We start from the raw sequence: 16,693 nt of genomic DNA, 5'->3' as shown, positions 1-16,693 counted from the left end.
GATGCAGAAAATGTATTTGATAATATTAAATTAATTAGTTAGTTAATTTTTTTCTTTCGTTTCTTTTTTTTTTTTTTTTTTTTTGGTACCAGGGATTGAACCCAGGGGTGCTTAGCCATTGAGCCACATCCTCAGCCCTTTTTATGTTTCATTTAGAGAACAAGGTTGAGTTGCTTAGGGCCTCACTGAGTTACTGAGGCTGGCTTTGAACTTGCCATCCTTCTGTATCAGCCTCCTGAGCCGCTGGGATTAGAGGAGTGCTTCACCATACCAAGCCCTGATGCCCAAGCCCTGATGCCTGTTATTAGGTTTGGATCTTGTTTTTTTTAATATTTATTTTTAATTGTAGATGGACATAATATCTTTATTTTATTTTATGTGGGCTGAGGATCGAACCCAGGACCTCACACGTGCTAGGTGAGCGCTCTACCGCTGAGCCACAACCCCAGCCCTAGGTTTGGATCTTAAAGACTCCCCCAAAGCTCTTGTGTTCAAGGCTTGATTCTCAATGCAGCAGTGTTCAGAGATGGGCCTTGGGGAAGTGATTAGATCGTGAGGGAACAAATTGATAGTGGATGGGTCCACAGATGGATCCATAGCTTCATGGGCTATTGGGCAGTGGTGGAAACACTGGGAGGTGGGGTTTATTGGGAAGAAGTGGGTCACTGGAGTGCCTATCCTTGAAGGGTATATTTTGTTCTTGATTTTCTCCTCTTGCCCCTCACCTCCTTCCTGGCCACCATAAGGTGAGCAGCTATGTACTACCTTGCCACAGAATCAATGGGAGTAAGTGACTATGGACTGAAACCTCTGAAACTGTCAGCCAAAATAAATCTATCCTCCTTCTAAGCTGATACTTTCAGGTCAAGTATTTTGTTACAGGAATGGATAGCTGACTAACATAACTGTCCCTCCTCCCTTTCAGGGGTTTCAGGCACCCTCCTGCAAAGCCCACCGTCACACAGGGCAGGCCCTGCTGGGTGAGCTTTACCAGGCAGGAGCCAGGATCTGGCTAAGCATCCCAAGCTCAGGCCACAGGGCCCCTGAGAGGTGACATTTACACACTGAACACCTCCCAATACACCCTCAAGATAAGTTAGATAATGGACTACTGGTGTAGCCCAGCTGTACTACACCAGTGGGAGAGGATAGGTTGCCGAGAGTCCAAAGAAGAAACACAGAAATGGGATGTGAGACAGAAAGTTTATTGAAAAATGACTACAGGGAAGATCCAGTGGTGACATGCTAGACAGATACTTTGTCAGAAAGGTCCTGTGAAGCAGGCCAGATGGGTGCTTCGCCAGAAAGTTCAGGGTAGAGGGGCTGGACAGGTACACCTGCTTCACACAGTGCCTCTGGTGCCTTTATAAGACAATAGTCCCTCCATCCCCATAATGCTGTGTCCAGCAGGAGCCAGCTGAACACTGCCCTCTGGACCAGTCACCACAGGGAGGGGGCATTTATAGATTAGATTACTAGATTACAGAAGCAGTGACAGCATCAGCATCAGCTAGCCTGCTTTGTCCAATTGTATGACCACATTTCAAGGAACTTGGCCTGCATGCAAGAAAGTAGCTTTCTGCAGATAGCAGTAACTTACCCTAAATCCCATCAGACACAAGAGAAAGCCAGTGCCTTCGACATAATGTCTGCATCTGGACATTCTGGCCTGGACCTACTCCCATTATTCCCTTATGTGCCCTAGATTCTGAGGAGTGGAGATGGGTGCTTCAGGGATAGTGTTTCACTCTCCTTTTCTCTGAGGATGATACAGGGACCTCCAAGGTGACTGATTCCTCCCAGAGCTGCTGAAAGAGTGGAAACGACTGACTCTCAGAAAGTAACTTTGAGAAACGAGAATGTGTCAAAGGAGTGAAGGGAAGTATTTCCCAGAAAGTCTCCCCACTGCTTGCAAACCCTTTTCTTTTTCTAGTGGCCTTGCCCAGGTTTCACTATACCAGGTTTAATTATCTTCTGTTTGACTTCATGAATTGGAGAGAAAAGTGCTCAAGGGTCTTTATTAAAAGGTCTCACTATTTATGTGTTGAAATATGTAATAGAGGGTCACTCTGCTGCACTGAGGGGGGCTTACTAGGAAAATATCTTCTTTCCCTGTAGCCAAAGATGTTCCGAGTCATCAGCTCAGCCAATCTCCTCCAGCATCGCTGCTTCTCAACCACAGACTATGATGTGAATAGTGCTCCCAGAAATTGTGCAGTTCACAACCCGCACAAACGTATATAGTAGTCTATGGGGCAGATCAAGAGCAGCTGAATTGCCCTGGGCGACTGGGCTGGCCAAGGTGTCCATCAGGTTTTAGTCCCAGACTTCAGGAGACCAAGTTTATTGCTGCTGATACGTGCAGTAACAGAGGATCATAAACAAGCAGAGCAGGACAATGAATAGACCCAGCAAGATATTCAGCATGGTTTCCATTTGTGGTGTGGGGAGAGGGTTAGGGCTCCTGTAGGCCCAATGTGGCTAGTTGCTGACTTCTCATTTAGACCCTAGGCAACACCTCCTTGGAACAATCTGTCCAGTCAGCCCCAACTCCATCTCCTCAAGGGAAGGGGCTGTAGGCCCTGAGGATCCCTCAGCCACTATAAGGTCACAGATTCCCAGATGGTAGAATTTTGCCTTCTCAGCTGTAGCCAAATCCTTCATTAATGCGATGCAGGAGTTATTCTGATATGTAATCATTTACAAGTGTCTCTTTATACTTGCTGAACAGAAGTGTCTTTTTCCAGTCCCTACAAAAACATCAGGGTGGTCTCGTAACTCTTCTGACCATTATTGGGTAAGAACAAGTCTTGCAAGGGCTGGAGGTGTAACTCAGTGGTAAAGTACCTGCTCACTATACAATACACACACATACACACACACACACACTCACACGCACTCACACACATGCCTATCCAACTCTTTATTGCCTATCAAATCGTAATTTCAGGTGCTTCATCAGCTGAAACATCCATTTTGACATCCTTGTCACACCATGATTAACAAGCCTCGACTACTCTTCTTAGATGCTCAGCCTCCTTGTAGGCACTAGGAATGCAGAAATGGACCAGCCAAGATGACTTCCCTGGCATTATGGGGATGAGTAATGCAAAAGAAAATGTAGGTTTGAATCGTGGCTCTGTCCATCCCCAGCTTTCTGAGGGCAGTTGTGCCTTACTCTCCAGTCGAGAGCAAAGGGGCCTCAGTCTAATTAGGCAGGAGGGCAAGCCCCTCGGAGGGTGTCCAGGTTCAGAAGCAGGGGCAATGGGAAGGACATGTTCTCGGCTTCCTGCTTGCTTTTCTCTTCTAGCTCTAAGGGACTGACCAAAGCCAGAGTGTCTCACACCTGAGCTGATGAGAACAGGGGCCACAAGCCATGTGGAGCTCCCCTACCCTGAAAATACAGCCAATTTGAAATGCAATATGCTGTGAATGTGAACACACCACATTCCAAAGACTTCATACAAGAAGAAGAATGGTAGATATCTCATTTGTAATTTTAAACTATTGCTACATGCTGCCATAATATCTTAGTTACAGTATGGGGTTAAATAAAAATACATAATTAAAATTTATTTCAGTTAAAAAAATTTTAAAGGTGACTTAGAAAATGTAAAATTACATATGTAGCCTGCATTATATTTCTTCTGGACAGGGAGACCTTAAATTTGTCAAACAAAGCACGATTTCTCTGCCTCACGAAGAATACCACAGGGCTAGGGCTATTGCTCAGTGGTACAGCACCCTGGATTCAATCCCCAGGACCACAGAAAAAAAAAGAAACCCCACAGGGACCTCTGGCTTAATTCTCACAGCAGAGTTACAAGGGAGGAGCCATGACTACCCATTTTTCAGAATCAAAAACCAAGGCTGGTTACTAGTGAGGGGGTGCATGAAGAGTGGGAGCAAGAGGAGGAGGCAGGAGAGGACTGTGCAGCCGCAAGGATGCATCCTGAGCCCTTTGTCCAGTGTCCTCTCAGCCACAGCACCTCAAGGCTCCTCCCCACATGTCCAATATTCTCACAGTCTCAGAATCCCATGGACTTCTCCCAGGTATAGAATATGTGGTGTTCTCACACTCCATGACCCTCCTTTCCCTCGTGGTTGTGTAGGTCAATTCTGGATTTCTCCCCTGTGACAGTGAACTCAGAAATCTTCCTGGGAGGCCCCCTCCTCCTCAGCGCCAAGGGCAGCATTGCCCATGTCCAAGAGGCACACCTGGCCCAGGACACAGGCAGAATTCATTATTGTGAGAATTTGGGGGCATGGGCCCACTCCCAAGCCTGTCTTTGATAGGCTGTGAGAATCTGGTCAGGTCTCTACTGCTTCAAGGGCTTTCTCTGCCTGCCAATCCCATGTATTTTTAGGACGAAGTTTGGTAAAGAACTCATTCCCTGCCTGCCTCTCTGGACTCCTCTCCTTCTCACCCTCTGGTACAAAGAAGTACATGGGTAGAACTCATTCATTCTTTCTACTGTGGCAGCCACTGAACTAGTGCTAAAATACAGTGGTGAATCAGGCAGATGTACACTGGATAGGGAGTCAGAAAGAATTAGAAACTAAACACATTCGCAAACTTAACCTAGTAACAGAGCCTACTGAGGAAGGCTGACCATTCCTACAGATTAATGACAAATCAGTGAACAAGGAATAGCTTCAGAACAAACAGAAAGGCAAAGTATATAAGGGAAGATTTCTTCAAAACTTCCAGGCCACTTTGGAAAACTATCCCGATCCTTCCAGTCAGAAGCGGACCTCCTCTCCGCCAGGGGCGCTATAAATCTGCGCGCCCGGGTTCCGCCCTGTGGAAGTGCCGCTCTAGGCCGCACGCCGCGCGCGTAGCTCTATTTCCGCCGTCGCGGGCTAAGAAAAGGGAGGTCTTGTCGCGTGCTTGTTCTTTTTTGGCATCCTGCGCGCTCTCTCGCCATCTCTCGAAATCGCCAAGCATCCTGCAACTTCCCCAGCTGTCTGCCCTGTCTCCGCCGCTTCCCGGCGCCAGGGCGTCGGGGTGAGTTTACTGCGGGGTATGTGGTCTGCGCCTCTCGCTCCATTAGAGGAAACCGAGGCTCCAAGGAGCGGAGAGGCCTCTGGGGGTCAGCTTCAGGCGGAGTCCGTCTCACACGGTGCGTGTGTAGCCCTATTACCCATGTCCCGGGAAAAGGCCCACGGAAGGCAGCGGCCTAGGCCGCCCCCAGCCTCGTGCGGAGTAGGGTTGCCTCGGGCCTTGAGCCTAGCAGAGGGTGCAGAGCTTCTGGGTTTTTCACACCCGGTCCTCGATCTCCGACTTGGCATTAGAAAGCCCGAAGCTCTTTGAGTCGTCTAGACAGGCTCAGTCTTTGTGCCGCGTGGTAGGAACGTTGGCTCACGTTCCCCTCCGCCGCTTTTTAAGGCTAGACCTAAAACCCATTTTGGACACTGGTTGGTGGAGGTTTAAGTCCTTGCTGTGCACCGAAAGCCCTTTCCTGTGTTTTTTTTCTGCCTAGGCCTCGCTGTTGAACGCCTCTCCTGCAGACATGAAAGCTCTCTCCTGGATGTTTCTTGCTGGTTCTGCAGCAGCCAGCGCCCTCTTCTCTCTGGATTCCCTCCGGGGCATTCAGTGTCCAGGGGGAGGATGTCCCCGGGTAAGTACTGCTATTCATGGGCACTAGAAACCAGGGGTGACTTCTGGATTGCCTTCTGTGGACACCAGCAGAGAGGAAGGTGGTAGAGCTCTGTAGTGTTCTGAGAACTGCGTGGCAAAGCCCCTGTGCGGAGTGAAGCCTGGGGTAAGGGAGGAGGCTGAATTTGAGGAGTAAAAAGTCAGATCTTGACTAAGTTTCCTCATTTTCCTGAGCTTTACTTTCTGTAAAGTAGGGAAGCTGCCAAAGTTCCATGAGGGCAGAGAGCCTCTGACTGCCCTTGTTTTTGAGCCCTCAGGCCTGCCTAAATGCAGATAACTAATTTTGTGCTTTGAGTGATTAGTTTTAAGCATTTTGATGGAAAGTGATCTTTCTCTGTGCTTTTTTGATGGGGGTGGGTAGAATTGTTTAATTTTTTGCTCCATGGATCCTGGGCTTGAATGGGTTGCTTTCTCCTCCTTGGACTGTTTGTGTGAGCTAATATCCTAATGTGGGCTTCTCTTTGGGCTCACCTGCCATTTTCTGCCCCTGTATCTGAAAATGATTTGGGGTTGCCCGTACCTTTCTTTTATGGTGCAGGGAGAAGAATTGCTAAATGTGGATTGTCCACACTCAAGGGTTCACTGCTGTTCTTTTTTTGTACTGGGGCATGAACTGGAGTTTAACCCTTGAGCACATCCTCAGCCCTTATGTTTTATTTAGAGACGTGATCTCATTAAGTTGCTGAGACTGGTTTTGATCCTCCTGCCTCAGATTCCTGAGCTGCTGATACAGGCATGTGTCACCACTCCTGACTTTTTAAAATGCTCCTTCTTGCCAATTTTAGATGCCTCTTTGCACCTGGCTTCTGACATACCTGTGTTGTGTCTGAGGTGTCAACAGACACAACACAGGTATGGGTCCCCTTTTGCCCTCCACTTCTCAGAAGTGACAGGAAGACTGGTAGAAATTATAAGACTGGCTGGGGATGTGGCTCAAACGGTAGCGCGCTGGCCTGGCATGCGTGCGGCCCGGGTTCGATCCTCAGCACCACATACAAACAAAGATGTTGTGTCATACAAAGATGTTGTGTCTGCCGATAACTAAAAAAATAAAATAAATAAAAAAAAAAAACAGATACATTTATAAAAAAAAAAAAAAAAAAGAAATTATAAGACTGCAAGCCAGAGACTGGGTATGAGTGGTACTGAATCGAAAATCTGACAGTATTTCCACTGAGGCACGCTGACGACCAGAGCTGGTCACTGGAAATTAAGTTAAACACAGGTCTGTCCATCCCAACACACTGCTGCCTTCCTCCCAACATCTCACCTAGGGACTCCCAGACCCCAATCAAGTTCTGAAAGCACCTTCTCTGCAGCAGCTCTACAAAGGAGGAAGAAGGCCCAGACCTGTCCTGCTAGACAAAGGAAAAGAGCTCAGAGAAAAGGAAGCAGTGTGACCTGGCGTTCTCATTCCCTGCTCCAGACCACCTAAACACTGCCAGCCTCGAAGCCTGCAGAGAACATTCATTCCAGAGAGCCAGGCAGGGTACCACCTACCTAGAACTTCACAATCCCTGCTCTTGCAGGGGACAGATAGACATCTACCTACCTGTTTACCTCTCTCTCTCAAAGCAATCACATGGCACTCCCTCAGGACACAAGAAGCCAGCACAGGATCAGCCCACTTGGCACTGCTTACAAAATGTCCAAGAAACCATGATATTCACCAAAAGGAAAACACCTGGGGAAGCACAGGCTCTGGTTATGCACCAAAAGCTCTAGCATAGGCTCAAGTAACTGCCACTATCCCACTAAGGCTATGGCTTCTGGAAGGGAAAAAAGTGGACCCTCTGCACATGAGGACACCTTGAGACTTTTCCTATATTACCAAAGATCAATACACAGGCAGCCTGTAATCACTTTGAATGCAGGGGAAGAAACAAAGGGCACAGGGCTTGCTAAAACTGGAGACCAGTGTCAAACACATGGAAAATGGCCTGGGCTGGGACAGCAGCACAGTAGAGCACAGTCCTAACAGCTGTCATCTTATCCTGCATGCATAAACTTAACCCGTACCAGCCAACAACAAGAGTCAAACAGAAGACTCTCCAAATAAGAAAGGTCCTTCTGTTGTGTAAGATAGGGATTATGTATCTGATATCAGTCAGAAGCAACTTCTGGGATTACTACTGCAAATGTGAGCATTTCCTTGTTGCTGGTCTCTTTCCAGTTGAGGTCATTTCCCAAGATGGTGGCCACGGCCTCCTTTCTCACCTTCTCTGCCCTTTTCTGCCCCTGTATTCGAAAGTGATCATGGGCTGCCTGTGCCCTGGTCATTGGTAGTGCAGGGAAAGGAACCGCTGAAAGCGTATCCCCGTGTTTGGAGGGTCCACTTCTGTCCTTGCCAAACCCTGGAGCTTTCCCACACCTCTCTGTCCCCGTATTTGATGGTGGGATGCTGGCATCATCTAATTGAATGCATTGGCTCTTTTCCCTGGCCCAGGGCAGGTTGTTGTGTTACATGAGGGAAGAATGTGGACTTGACTCCCAGGAGTAGTGGGTTAGGTGTGGAGTCTTGACAGTGGCCATCACCTTCTGCCAGGAGTGTTCTCTGCCTGTATTCCCCCCATAGAGCTAATCAGACTGGATGGAAGTTGGTGCTTTGCTTGTCTCTTTACTCTGAGGTGATCCTGAGGGCAGTATCTTCCTCTGTATCTTGCTTTGCTCTGAATGCTAGTGTTCTGTCAGGGTAGGGCAAATGAAAAATGGGGAGAATGTCTACTGTAAGGGAGATGGGGTTCATTACCTCGTGGAGTGTTGGCAGGGAGGAGATGCTGAGATGCAACATGAGTATGGATGTGGGGTTCGGGGTGCGAGTAGGTTTTTTTTTTTTTCCCCCACTGGAAGAATTCTACATGTGGTCTACTTCTTTAGGTCCTGGCCTCTTGTGGCCTTGGGAAAGGTTCTTCCTCCAGCTGTGGGTAAGGTGGCAAAGATCCAGGGTGGGCAGAGCAGAATATAATTTGAGGGATTTATGGCAGCAGCCCATACTAACACAGCCCCCCTGCACCATCACCTCTTCCAGGTTGCCCAGATGCTGCTAGAGAAACACAGCGCATTCAACACCCTTTTGAACAGAGCCCTTAGTAACAGTTGGCACAAGAGATAACACTGGTTTAGACTAAGATCTCCTGCCCCTTTCCTAGAGGTAAGCTGCTTGTCTTGTTCCTATAATAAATCTTGGCTATTTAGGTGATGGTCATAAGTGTTTAGTCAACATTTATGTGCCAGTGTGTACAGAGGCTTGGCCATAGGTGTTTTCATACAAGAGAAGGTCAGACCACAGGTGCTGAGATAAGCATCTCTGGTTCATTCTCTGGAGAGTGACTTTCTGCACCCCTTAAAGTCATGTTCCTTTTCCCTGGTGCATGGGGTGGTGATGAAGGGGGAGGCAAGGATGATAAAGGATTGACCTTTATTGAGGAACCTGGATCACATTTGGCCCTTCACATGCCTTTGGAGGCTGTGCGGAACAGGTGGTTCTCGAGGTTGCAGAGCTCTGCAGCAGTGGCAAGTCATGGTGAGAAGTGGTAGAATTGGGCATCAGAGCCACTCACACCTGCTGCTGCTTTTTATTAAGGCACTGGCGATTGAACCATTTTGTCACTCAGCTATATCCCCAGCCCATTTTATTCTATCTCTAAATTTTCAGATGGGGCCTTGACAGATTGCCCAGATTGGCCTCAGAACTTTGAGTCCTCCTGCCAGCATCTCCAAAGTCACTGGGATTACAGGTCTGTGCCACCACCCCATCCATACCTGCTTCTTAAATCCTTTTTTGCCACCATGTCTGGCTAGTTTCTTTCTAGTTGTACTCGATGGTTAAGATTTATCATAGCAGCAGACAGGATGTACAGCCAAATGTTAAAGGAAAAAAGGACAAAGGTGGGGTCAGGAGGAGTCTGCAGGCTTTTTAATGCTGTTTCCATCCCTCATCCCTTACAGGGAACCCATTCTTCCCCAGCAGTGGGTAGGCCTCCCCATGTGTGCCGTGTTTCTGCTCAGAGAAGCCCAATAGAGACTTGAGCCCAGGGCTTGTACTGAGGTCTGGTCATGTGAACACCGTCTTCCTGGCATGCAGTAAAAGTCCAGGCTCCCAGGAGGAAAGTAAGTGGTGGGTCTAAACCACACTGTTTGCAGTCTGGGCTTGGTGAGCCACCCTGATCAGTTCACTGCTGAGATGGGAACATGCCGAGACCCAGGTTCCCAGATGCCAGCCAGGGGCTGGTCTGACCTATTTTTGAACCTCAGTTTCCTGGTATGGAAAACAAAGATGTAATAAATAGGTCTTTGGACATGTCCATGTGAGCCTGATCTCTGGCCCGTAGGTTTTTCCAGTGTTTTTTGTTGCAAGTATCTCCTCTGTTTCACCTTGGCAGTTTTATGGGGTTTTGTATGCTAGATGGCAGCTGCAGGATTTCTGTGCTCTTTGTTTTGGACTAGGCCCCTGGCATTAGTTTCCTGTCCTTGGCCCTTCCTTGATCTTTCTTTGGTCCTGCATTCGAAAGTGATCATGGGCTGCTTGTGCCCTGGTCATTGATAGTGCAGGGAGAAGAATGGCTGGAAGACATTTTCCCCGTGTTTGGAGGGTCCACCCATCCCTTCCAAACCCTGTAGTTTTCCCACACTCCAGTTTATCTTTTGCCAACCCTTATAGTTGTTTCTTGGTGCCTCATGATATCTGGCTGGGGATGTCATGTGTGGATTATATGTGGAAGGGTTGCCCAGAACAGAATCCAGTGTTGTGAGGTGGCGAGTGCAGGGTTGTGTGTGCCTAAGTTAGGGCTTTATTACATGTTGTCCTTTAATAGAGATTCCTAAGTGTGTACTAATAAGAGGAAGGAAAGGGTGAGTGCTCATAGTGGTAGGGTGTCCAGCTCAGTACACCACCTCACTTCCCAGTCTGCATGGCTCCTCTAGGTTTTGCCTCCTCCGTGTCCCTATGAAGTATACATTGGCATGACTCACTGGCCACTGTTCTGTGCTTATCATTCCTCTGCCATTTGTCCTGGCCTTTGAGGCTCATCTTAGAATGCCTGGTTCTCGGGCTGACCCTGGAGGAATGGGTGAAATTGTAAGATAAAGAATGAGCTGGGCTCAGTGGTGCATGCCTGTAATCCCAATGGCCGGGGAGGCTAAGACAGGAGAATCCCAAGTTCAAAGCCAGCCTTAGCAATGGTGAGGTGCTAAGCAACTCAATGATATTCTATCTCTAAATAAAATACAAAATGGGGCTAGGGATTTGGCTCAGTAGCAGTTCAGGCCCCAGTGCCCATCCCTCCAAAAAAAGAATGAAGAAAAGTATAAAAATTAAAAAAAAAAATGAGCTGAGTGTGGTAGTGCATGCCTGTAATCCCAGTGACTTGAGAGACTAAAGAAGGAGGATCACAAGTCGAGGCTAGCCTCAGCAACTTAGTGTGAAACTGTCTCAGAATCAAAAAGGGCTGGGGGTGTCATGCTCAATAGTGGAGCGCTTGCCCAGCATGCCTAGCATGAGGCCAGAGAAGGGAAAAAATGAAGAAAGAAGTGGAGAGCGAAGAGAAATCTGTTTGTCACCTTTTAGCCCCTTCCATCCCCACTGAGATTTATTTTTATTTTGAAATGAGGGTCTTGCTGAATTGTTGAAGCTGATCTCAATCGGATCCTCCTGCCTTAGTTCCCAAGTTGCTGGAATTACAGGCTTGCACTAACCACCTGATGAGAGATGGGTTTTTTAATTCGTGGTGAACATCTTGGGTGATTGACTGATAAATGATGTATGTGGCTTCTTGTCCCTGCAGGATTGTCAGCTGTCCTCTGTGCCTAGCAGCCCCCTGTCATTAAGAGGAGGCTGAAAAAGAAAAAAAGGGAGGCTGGGCTATGATGCTCCTGAGGTATGGATCCTGGATGCTTCTCCAGAGAGAACAGTGATGTTCAGCTTCAAGACCAAGGCAAAGGCTGCTTCCTTTTGTTTGCTCCCTCACTGTGGCCTGCAGGGACATGCTCCCCAAACTCTCCTCTCCCATTCTGAGAAGCAGAAGAAGCTTTTGTTAAACACAGTAGGTATTATAGAGCTCCCCTTGGTTTCCAGGAGCTCTGCAAGGACCTATGTAGCCCTCATCCTTGCTTGGTTCTGCAGTAGCTTGTTAAAATGCTTTGGGAAGTCAGAAAGTTAGCTGGTGTTTTTTTCTGAACCTTGGTGGGATACTTTTTATGACTCAGTTCCAGACCTCCAGACCTAATGAACTCCACATTACTCCCAAACTTGGACTTCCATCTCATTGTTAGGCCAAAGCTTATGAAGCCCCATGTTAGAGTACCTTTGAGAACCAGGGGCAGCTGGTACAGTTACAACCAGTAAACTTAGTTACTGTGTCCCTTTTCTGAGTCACTATGTCTCTCATCCTGGCCAGGGCCCTTTCCTCAGCTGCTGGCCCTGGCCTGTCTTTTTTTGCCCCTGTATTCGAAAGTGATCATGGGCTACCCGTGCCCTGGTCATTGATAGTGCAGGGAGAGGAATTGCTGAAAGCGTTTCCCCGTGTTTGGAGGGTCTGCTTTTGTCCCTTTCAAACTCTGGAGCTTTTGTACATATATTGTCTCTCACTCTTTCTTACCTCCTGATACCTGGTGCTGAGGCCACTGCAGTGCACCTTCTAGCATGGTGTGGGCACTGGGGCCTTATAGAAAGGGAATCAAGGCAGGGCTCTGCCCCAGGGGACTTTGTTCATAGGCTGATTTTGCAATCACAGTAGAGGTCATTTCTCCTCTATCTTTGCCCCATGCTTCTTGTCCTCAGCCCCAGCTCTGGTCACTGGTCACTGTGGTCTTGCTCATCATACCCTTCTCATGTACTGGGAATTGAACCTAGGGGCAATTAATCACTGAGACATATCCCCAGCTTTTTTTTTTTTTTTTTTTAATTCTGAGATAGGGCCTCACTGAGTTGCTGAGGCTGGTTTTGAACTCAAGATTCTCCTTCCTCAGCCTCTTGAGTTGCTACTGGTGTTGGCCACCATGCTTGTTTGCTGTAAGCTTCTTCAGGGCAGTGGCTCTATGTCTCTATATGTCTTGTCACAATCTGCTTTGGGCCTGGAACTCTTGTCACTTTTGGACAAAAAGGAGGCAAGTTCCTATAAGGATAGAGTTCTTTCTGTTGAGCAGTCACAGGAAAATGCCCTTGGATAAAGCAGCCTGCCTGAGGTTGAGGCATTTGTCTCATTTTCTTCTCCCATTTGAGGAATTTCTTTGGTGATGAAACTTACCTTATTTTAGTCTACCCATAGACCTTGCCCTAAAGAGGGCCCATGGTCAGTCCATCAGGTATGGATTTTCCCACTGGTCTTCAATTAAGGGGGCAGGGACTACAGTAGTAATCAAGGATGGCAAAACACAATATGGACAGATAGGTGAACTCAACCCTTACACACCAGACGGTAGACACAGGCCCCCGTCACCTCTCTCCTTCCCCTGATCTGTTCCAATCACTGAGGTCTGTAACATGTTATAAAATAATAAAGTGGTTATCCTCGTAAAGCAGATTAACATCTGTCACACAAGACTTTTTTCCCTACTGGGGATTGAACCCAGAGGTGCTTAAGCACTGAGCCATATCCTAGCCACTGTGCCTGTCTGGGCTGGGATTATCTTTTTTTTTTTTTTTTTTAAGGTATGTGTATTGCAAGAGCAATTAAAATCTTAGAAAATGAATTTAACAAAACCTCTTAACATGGTATGATAGTCCTCACGCTAACTCAGTCTACATATCTAAATCATTTGATTTATACTGGCCCATTTCCCACTACCACCTGCTTTTTAGTCCACATAAGTGAGAGCTTTTGGCTTATCTCACATAGCATAATGTCCTCTAAGTCCATCTGTGTAACAAATGGCAGGATCTCCTTTTTTTTAAGGCTGAATAATATTCTGTTCCCTTACTCTGTCTCAGTGTGTAGACATATATATCATTTTCTTGATCTCTTTGGGTTCATGTTGTTTCTGTGTCTTGGACATGGGGAAGGGTGCTGTGGTGAACATGGGCATTCCTCTGTCTTTATGAAGTGATTCATCTTCGGGTGTGTGCCCAGAGGGGGATAAGCAACAAATTGACATTGATAAGCAACAAATTGACAGTTGGTGCACAAATACATGGATATTACTCCTGTCAAGACACTGTAAAAACTGAGCTTCCAAGGTATTTTTTAACTCTTTATAAAACAAGAACCTGCTGATTGGGAGCCCCTCAGTGGTGTCAGTTTGGACAGGAGAAGATGGTGCCAAACTTACTACTTTTCTGCTTCCTCAACTGTCTAGGTCTCATACCTGTAGAAGCAGAGACTATTGAAGGACATTCCCAGGCCAGGGAGTCCGTGGCCCTTGGGATGATTGGGATCTGGGTGTGCTGATGCTTCTCATTGTGGTTAAGTTAATGCCAGGGGCCCTGGAAGCCATTATCAGAAGCTGAGGGCAAATGAAACCCCAGACCACTATCTCACAGCCTTTTCTTTTAGATCTTGGTGGGTGCTGTTCATGGACACCAGAGGGGCAGAGAATTGAGAGTGATGTCATCCCATGAAGCTTCACTGCCAGCTGCTCCCTACTGTATGCTGAGATCATTCAGAAACCAGGGCCATGGACAGGAAAGCCCAGCTCCATCTGTCTGCCTGTACCTGCAGTCATGGTCTCTTAAGTTGAACAGGCTGGCCTTGAGTTTGCCATCCTCTTGCCTCAGCCTCCTGAGTCACTTGGGATTACAGGCATGTGCTGTGTTTCTTCCTGTCCCCCCATCCCCCATTCAATAAAAATTTCCTTTTTTTTTTCATGTTGATGGGCCTTGATTATTTTATTCATTTATTTATGTGCAGTGCTGAGAATTGAGCCCCGTGCCTCACACACAAGTGCTCTACCACTGAGCAACAAACCCTGTCCCCTCTGCCTGCCTTTTAAATTAGTAACAACCTAAGTAGGAGGCTGGATGTGGAGGCAGGGTATGTGAGATGTATAGTCAGGACTAGGAAGTGACTGACTGCTCACATTCAGGGATTGTGAGCTGAGGGCTGTGCTAGCTTTTTGTCACTATGAAAAAATACCTGGTGTGAACAAATTATGAGAGGAAAGATTGATTTTTGTCTCAACTGTCAGATTTTAGTCCGTGGTTGCTGGCTTCTGTTGCTTTGGACCTTAGATGAGGCAGGGTGTGATGAAGGTGTGGCTGAGGAAAACTGCTTAGCTCATGGCAGCAGCCCCAAACAGGATGGAGGCATAAGCGGGAAACAAATCATTCTAGTAACCTTCCTCCAACTAATCACTGGCTCCCCATGATGGCATCAAATTATTAATCCATCAGTGGGTTTCACTGATGAGGAACCATCCAGTCCCTTTCCAAAAGGGAGTTAACATTGCTGCCCTTGTTAACAAGTCTTCTAGCACATGAGTCTTTGGGGGACATGTCGTATCCAGGCCGTAAACACTTCAGGATAGTCAAGCCAGGAGTTTGAAAAGGTGGTTGGTATTAGGAAGACCACGGTGTCCATAAATTGAGGGCTTAGGCAGAAAGTGGGACCTCTCATTGCTAAAACCAAAAAAGTAGATAAATGAACTAGTTGGCCAGCCTCCCATGGACATAAACTGCTTGGTGTTAGCGTGAGAAGCTGTGGAGTAAGGGTGTGAGTAGTGTGAACGTGGGGCAGCCACTATTGGAACAGGATGGGCAGGTGGAGGACAGATGTGGCTAGTGGGTAATTGCAGCAAAGAGATGATGCATTAACCAAGTCCTTGTATCGACTCATCCGCCTTTTACAGAGGGTCAGATCTGGGCATAGAGAAAACATCCTAAGGGTCAGGACAGAAGGATGGATTCTTCCCTGTAAAGATTTGTTAACATTTCTAGAAAACGTTAAAATGGCCTCAAATGAAAGGCCTAAATAATAAGATAAAGCTGGTCCAATAAGACCTCAGGGACAAACTTGATCAAAGATCATTAAAGCTGTGTCTTATTTTAGTGCTGGGGATTGAAAGCTGTGGCTTCCTGATGAGAAATCTTTGATCCATCCTGGAATAGACAAAACCAAGGGGGTGGGGAATATAGCTTAGTGCTTGCCTCATGCACAAGGCCCTGGGTTCAGTCCCCAGCACCACCAAAAAAAAAAAAAAAATTCTATCTCATTGTTAGGGACAATTGCATGTTGTCCATTTGCAGGAGTGTGAGAGTCTTGAAGGTTTGACATCCAACAGGAAGGATGGCTATGAACTGTTAACTGGTCATGCCTTAAAAAATCTTCCTGCCAGTGTTGCTTTTGGGTTTCAGCCACTTGCCTCTTTAAAACAGAAGTGATTGTTAGAAGTTTTCCCAATAAAAATCAGGCTTGCTTTCAGTGTCAACTCTTGGTGGTTTGTTCTTTTAGACCAGGGATTGGCAAACTGGCCTACAGGTCAAACCTGGCCCACTGCTCTTTTTTTGGTACCAGGGATTTAATCCAGGAGTGCTTAACCATTAAGCCAAATCCCCAACCTATTTTATGCATTTTGTGTAGAGACAGGGTCTCCCTGAGTTGTTAGGGCCTTGCCAAGTGCTAAAAGAGCCTTTGAAATCATGATCCTCCTGCTTCAAGCTCCCCAGCTGCTGGGATTACAGGCAGTGTACCACCACGCCTGGACCATTGCTTGTTCTTGTGACATTTATAGTGACACTCACTTCTTGTCTATGGGTGTTTTCTGCAATGGCAGAGGTAAGTTGGAACAGAGATGATATAGGCCTAAAATATTGACTATCTGTTGCTCTTTGCAGGAAAGTTTGCTGGGCTTTTGTTTTGGGCTGTAAGCTTAATGAAGGCAGAAACCATGTGTTTTTGTGTTCACTCTTCGACCTTCACCCCTCCCCAGCATCAAGTGCAGAGACAAGAGGCCAGTGTGGATAAATGATCAGAAAATTGAAATCGAGGTTTGTTGAACAAATGTGTGCCCTATCTAGAGGCGGGATCCCACCTCAGAGTATCACCCCGTAAGGAGCAAAATGAGGCTTTGAGCACATGTCCATCTAACTCTTGATCTCTTAAC

At 47.0% G+C, this 16,693-nt stretch overlaps 1 long non-coding RNA gene and 3 other non-coding genes across 7 annotated transcripts; all 4 read left to right on the top strand.

Moving 5' to 3' along the window:
• Positions 1-4,861: 4,861 nt before the first annotated feature.
• On the top strand, positions 4,862-14,463 carry LOC114100480 (uncharacterized). Of its 4 annotated transcripts, XR_003584078.3 has the most exons (7): positions 4,862-5,008; positions 5,484-5,621; positions 8,688-8,810; positions 9,315-9,396; positions 9,608-9,769; positions 11,443-11,700; positions 14,149-14,463. It is a non-coding gene; the product is annotated as an uncharacterized lncRNA (long non-coding RNA). The 4 variants fall into 4 exon arrangements; XR_003584077.3 differs by lacking the exon at positions 9,608-9,769; XR_003584080.3 differs by lacking the exons at positions 4,862-5,008; positions 9,608-9,769 and adding an exon at positions 5,034-5,123.
• Positions 7,896-8,029, top strand: LOC114100611 (small nucleolar RNA SNORA71). Its single transcript, XR_003584106.1, has one exon. It is a non-coding gene; the product is annotated as a small nucleolar RNA SNORA71 (small nucleolar RNA).
• Positions 10,156-10,289, top strand: LOC114100613 (small nucleolar RNA SNORA71). The gene has a single exon (XR_003584108.2). It is a non-coding gene; the product is annotated as a small nucleolar RNA SNORA71 (small nucleolar RNA).
• On the top strand, positions 12,097-12,230 carry LOC114100610 (small nucleolar RNA SNORA71). The gene has a single exon (XR_003584105.3). It is a non-coding gene; the product is annotated as a small nucleolar RNA SNORA71 (small nucleolar RNA).
• Positions 14,464-16,693: the final 2,230 nt, after the last annotated feature.

Source organism: Marmota flaviventris, chromosome 2, assembly GCF_047511675.1.
Source record: "Marmota flaviventris isolate mMarFla1 chromosome 2, mMarFla1.hap1, whole genome shotgun sequence".
In the NCBI taxonomy this organism is placed as follows: Eukaryota; Metazoa; Chordata; class Mammalia; order Rodentia; family Sciuridae; genus Marmota; species Marmota flaviventris.
Note: the sequence above shows the minus strand (reverse complement) of the source record. Positions and strands in the feature narration are given on the sequence as shown.